This window comes from Rutilus rutilus (genome assembly GCF_951802725.1).
Source record: "Rutilus rutilus genome assembly, chromosome: 2".
Lineage (NCBI taxonomy): Eukaryota > Metazoa > Chordata > Actinopteri > Cypriniformes > Leuciscidae > Rutilus > Rutilus rutilus.
The window spans coordinates 29,282,164-29,288,449 of NC_140210.1; positions in this window are offsets into that span (position 1 = coordinate 29,282,164).

Here is a 6,286-nt window from a genome sequence, read left to right on the forward strand (position 1 = left end):
TATGATTTTTAAATCGCAATTGTAACCAGAAAAATTTTAAATGTATTGCCAAAATCGTGCAGCCCTATAGTTTCTCTTGATATCAGCATGTTCACAGTTTATTTTTTTTACAGGCACCAGATGCCACTGAGGAGTCCTGAGACTCTGTACATGAAAATGGTCAAATGAAAAATCAAACACCATGGAAATGACAGGTACAGTATGTACTATGTTTCAGAAATGGCACAAAGATATGTGACTGTTCAAGTCTCTGTCTTTAGATCAGTGTGTTCAATAATGTGCTTTTTTTGTCCTTTGTTGTGTATCTTTGGATTATATGTTGTGTTGTAAATAAATCCAAACAATCCATTAATCCATTAACCATTAATCCAAAAATCCAAATAAAGCCATTCTTTTTAAAATCTCATTCTTATTCTTTGTGCAAGGTTCCTCAAAATGATAGGGCCTGATAGCACCTGATAGGGCCATTATGGGAGGGTCTTTGTCTTTCTCAGGTGTGAAACACATCAGTATTCATGATGATTCACGCCTGCTCGCATAGAGCTTTCTTACACAAAACATGTCTTACAAATTTTAAATCAATATATTGTTTTATCTGAATGAATAGGCAGGATGATTTTCACATAGTTTTGAAGCAAATATTCTAGGCTATGTGATACAATTTTCAAAAGTCTTGTGAAGAAATAATCAGTATGGGTTTCATGACCTTATTTCAGTGACAATTATTATATATTTTTTTTTCACAAACCACGCATAAACGTCATTATCTCAAAACTACAAAGTCTAATATAATTCAGAATACATTTCTTACCTTAAAATATTTATTGTTTTCAAATCACATTCTTCTTCTGAGGTAAATCCAATGTAAGCTCACAGCATGTCTTCCAAACTTGAAGAAAAGCAGAGGACTGATGAAGTTCCATTTCGAACGATCAGTCGTACTGCATCTTAGCTTAAGTCTTAACGATTTATAGGCCGCATGCTAGGCTACTGTTATTATTATTTTATGCAGCCCTACACGTATATGCCTACAAGGCACAACAAATCTGGTGTTCATTTTATATATATATATGATTTTTAAATTGCAATTTTAACCAGAAAAATTAAAAATGTATTGCCAAAATCGTGCAGCCCTATAGTTTCTCTTGATATCAGCATGGTTACAGTTGTTTGGGGTATTTTTTTTTTTTTTTTTTTTTTTACAGGAACCAGATGCCACTGAGGAGTCCTGCTGACTTAAACATTCACATGAGACTCTGTACATGAAAATGGTCAAATGAAAAATCAAACACCATGGAAATGATAGGTATGTACTATGTTTCAGGAATGGCACAAAGATATGTGTTTGGTAAGTAAATTAAATATTTTTATTTACAAATCAATTTTGTCTAACATAGTTGTACTGTAAATTGATAAAATATCAATGTTTCCATATGGCAATGCTGTACCACCACAGTGGAATTGCGGTAATGTATTATGGTAACACTTTATAATAATGTTCAGTTGTAAGTCATTTATAAGTGGTTAGTTAATGATGAACTAATCATTTACAAAACATTCATTAATTATTAGCAAGTGATATACTAACATTTTATGCATGTTTTGTAAATTCCGTTACAAGTCATTTACAAGTGATTAGTAAATGATTAACTAATTATTTACGAAACATCACTATGGGTTCATAAATGATTAATAAGTGATATGTTAATTAATGTATGTATGTTTTGGAGATTCAGTTATAGGTCATTTACAATTGATTAGTTAATAATTAACTAATCATTTATAAAACATGAATATGCATTTCTAAAATGTTTAATAAATTATGTTGTTGTTTTTTTTTTTTTGTATATATGTATGTAGCAATTAGAGGGTGCAGAAAGTGTTGTAAATGCCTTGTATACACGTCATTTGTAACAGGTAAGTAACAATGTTCAACACCTGTGTGTAATGTGATGTGTAAACGCATTATTAAATCATTTACAACACTTTCTGCATCCCCTAATCTAAAGTGTAAACTATTCATCACTTGTAAATGTGTTACACATCATACGTAGATAACATTCATAGATTTTATGTCTTATTGATTCTTGAAGTGGTAATCTACGAATGATGTGTAACACATTTACAAGTGAGGAATAGCTTACACTTTAGATTAGGGGATGCAGAAAGTGATGTAAATAATTTACACATCATCTATAACAGGTGTTGGACACTGTAGTGTGTACTGCAGTGTAAGTGCTGACTGGTGAGGGTATAGACAGCTGTCTTCTCTGAAACACATGGAGTCTTTAACCACTGTGCACCTGATGTGAACAAAACATACAAAAAAATGTAACATCATTTATTAAACATTTATGAAACGCGTAGTCATGTTTTGTACATGATTAGTTAATCATTAACTAATCAATTGTAAATGACTTAAAACTGAATCTACAAAACATACATAAAATAATGAACATATTACTTATTAATCATTTATGAACGCATAGTCATGTTTTGTAAACGATTAGTTAATCATTAACTAATCACTTGTAAATGACTTGTAACGGAATTTACAAAACATACATAAAATGTTAGCATATCACTTGCTAGTAATTTATGAATGTTTTGTAAATGATTAGTTCATCATTAACTAACCACTTATAAATGACTTACAACTGAACGTTATTATAAAGTGTTACCTGTATTATTTTTGGTTTGCATGAGTCCCAAGTATATAAATCTATCCATTCCTAAAAGAAATGTGCATTTTAAATAGAAAAGAAAATCATAATTTGTATTGAAAAACTAATTTTTTGACCATTTTCCATTGTGGTAAAGCATTGCCATATAGCCATTCCGCCATACATTTAATGTAATAACTTATTTGAAAAAGAAAAAAAGAAAAAAAATGTCATGGTTACAACATAATGCATACCATATAGGGTTAAAGAGTAATTATCATGGGCCTGTAGCCAGTGCTTAATTTGCAAAGTGGGAGGTCCCGGAGCGCAGAGTGGGGGTGGATCCGGCGACTCAAAACGGGGGTTGGAGGTAACGGTGTGGTGAACAATCGAGTCCGGTTGAAGAGATGAGTCCGAGCTTAGGACCCAAGCAATCCGATTGGTTCAAAGCACGTTTTATGGGTAATCGCTTTAGTGCCTGGTTACAAATAATACAAAATCACTTTATTATAGAAGAAGTTTGTAATACGTTATAACGAGTCATTAATGTATTTTAACTTATATGTTTAATATACTAGTATTTAACCGAAGCTATAGATTGTGAAATTAAACATTTCTCGTTATTAGTGTATTTTTTATAATAAATAAACAACATAGTTGAGCTTCAAACAACTACATTCTCGACTGATAAACTCTTAAAACTACATTTCGTGACACAATAACAGTCATATTTTTAAATTTCGTGGTCTTTCTCCTCTGCTATTGACGCAGCTCGGACTCATCTCTTCAACCGGACTCGATTGTTCAACAGAACAAAAAAAAAAATTACACTGCCTACGTAGCTTCTCTGCAGGGGCGGCGCCAGATGATTTTTAACGCATGTGCTGAGGGGGTGCTAGATCATTGACAGGGGGAGCTGCGCAAAACTTGGCCACTAAATATTTAATATTCAATTATTTTAATGATTAAAATTAAAGTTTTAATTTTATTAAATTGAACAAGCGCAACATTCAGCATTCAATCAAATATTCTAAAAGATGTAAGAAATATGACTTAGCTCAAATGATTATAGGGAATCAAAATTATGAATCGGGTTGATTCATCTATATTCTTACAATATTAATAAATTATTGAAGCTGAAATTTAGACCCATTCGTATACATCAATATTCAATTACAATGAATTATAATTTAATCATTAATACACCAAAAGGTCCCTCTTTCAGATCAATTAATCAGAATAATTTTTAAGGGAAATTAATGTATTAATTAAACAGTTGTTTGTCCCGCAAACTGGTCGTAAAATTAATTCCATCAACTTCTCAACAAAATGATCTCTTTCTTATAATTCAAAGAAAGCTATTTTCTGGCCATGAAAACAACTCTCCTGTTCTTATAAAATTAGGTTACTTAAAAGTAACAAATCAGCTCTGTAGCTTAAGATCAACAAATCATTGACTTCGTAAAAATGAGCATTGAGACAATCAGGAATATATGGAATTTAATAATTGAACTAATGAATACATAACTACGATTCACACAGAGTAAATAGGTATGTATATACAGAACACGTAAACAAATACAAGACTAAACGAATAACGAAAATGAGGGAGAGGATGAAAGAGAGTTCTGACAATGAGAGAGATGAGAGAAAGTGAAACTAAACATGTGCGATCAAAGAAAGATCACAGTTAGGCAAAATCACAGGCAGTGTAACCTTGAGAGACAACAAGAAATCACATCAATCAAATCAAAAATCATTACTTGCATATGGTTCTCTTTGTATTTGCTGAAGAAGAGCTCTTTTTAGAGCGGGGCGTGTTTCCTCGTGTCTTTTGGGTGAGCCCGACTCGCGCGAAGTTTAAAGGTTCACCGAACGTGAAGTTGCCAGAAACATGATTCAGAGTTCATCTCCCTTTGTGGAGGGAGAAACGAATATGAAAATAAAACTTAGTAAACAAAATAAAAAGGAGATGATGACTCCTATAGGAGCTATGGAGCCAAGAATTCTTTCAGTGCTCGTGCACGTCCTTGAGGATGAGGAGTGTGCGCCGCGGGAGATTCAAGTCTCTTTAAAGTTGAAGCTTCACTGAACGAATGGTAGAGTCTAAACAAAGACGAAAATAAAGAAAAGACTTAAGAAAATAAAAGAGAAAACGGAGAATGAATGCTCCCTTAAAAGGGAGCCATATGGATCTTCTCGCTGACGAAGAGGGTTCGTGAAAGAAAGAAACAAAACAAGACGAAAGAAAATACAGAACTCGAACTGAACGCGGAGTGTAACCGCTTTTCTAGGGTACAGAAATTTCAACTCCTCCCTTGGCTTAGGCCAATTGGAACGTGACATTCCAAGCGGGAAGAAACTTTCTTTGTCTCAGTTCTTCAGTTTAATTTGCATGTTTTATGGCAGCGTTATTATGTGATCAGTTATACTCTAACGATGGTAAAAATAGTATCATACATTTTGCCAGATCCTGATGCATATATTTGGTTTCAGTACAAGGAGAGCTTTACGTGGATACCGAATTAGATATGTTTCGAAGGTATACGTCGAGATCGATTCTTATTCTGTAAAAATAAGCTTAAAGGTTAAACTAACAACCTAGGAATAAAATGAACCCAACATGTGATGTTCATTGATAAGTGGGAATTGAAGATTGGACTTTAGAAAGATCCACATGGCATATCTAGGATTGCAACAGTGTGCACATCTGAAACATTATTCCTTTACGGTTTACAAGAATACAAAAACCCATCACAGAGAAGAACAATCATGAAAAAGAGAAATTACATTCAGGTTTACATATTTCTTCAATGGTTATACATATAAAATATCTAGGATGAACACTTTAATTTTGCTCCTCTGCCAGAATCTCAGTGAGATTCCTAGGTTGTCGACATTCCGTTAGGGTTATAAAAATCTTTATCAACCTAACCAAAGTGGGGAGGGGGGTCTGATTACCCGAGGATGCCGGCGAACATTCTTAAACTAGAACATTTCTAATTCAAGGCTATGCATTAGAAAGTCACACCTCTATTATAAAGCAAAACTAATCACACATGCATATAGGAATGTACATACACTAGAAGTTGGTTTCTATTCTAAAATTACATACAAAGGACGTGTTTGTAGGTGAGTGTGTGTCTTTGTGTGTTGTGTGTGTGTGTGTGTGTGTGTGTGTGTGTGTGTGTGTGTGTGTGTGTGTGTGTGTGTGTGTGTGTGTGTGTGGACAGACCACCTGGGCCTTCGTTTGCAGGAAAGGGGGGAAGCTTGATAGCAATCTTTGTGGTCTTGTCAGTGAGGATCCTAGCCATGTTCTGTTAAATTTCATGCTGGCATGAAAGTGTCAGAAAGCAATTTGACCAAGGTTTTCGGAGCTCTTCGGGGTCCATTTGGTGTTATTCTTTGCTTTCTGGGGGGGTCATAAAACACCCCAGGAGGATGTCTCTTACAGACCAGGCGGCTCCAATTAGTGAATTATATTCACCAGGTTAAAAGCTAAAAGCTTTCCCAAAATTTATAATGACAGGTAATCATGAGTCCTGTCCATACGCTACAAAGATGTAGGCTATTATTAATAATAATGTTATTTCAACATAATATCTTGTTATTTCGACATAATA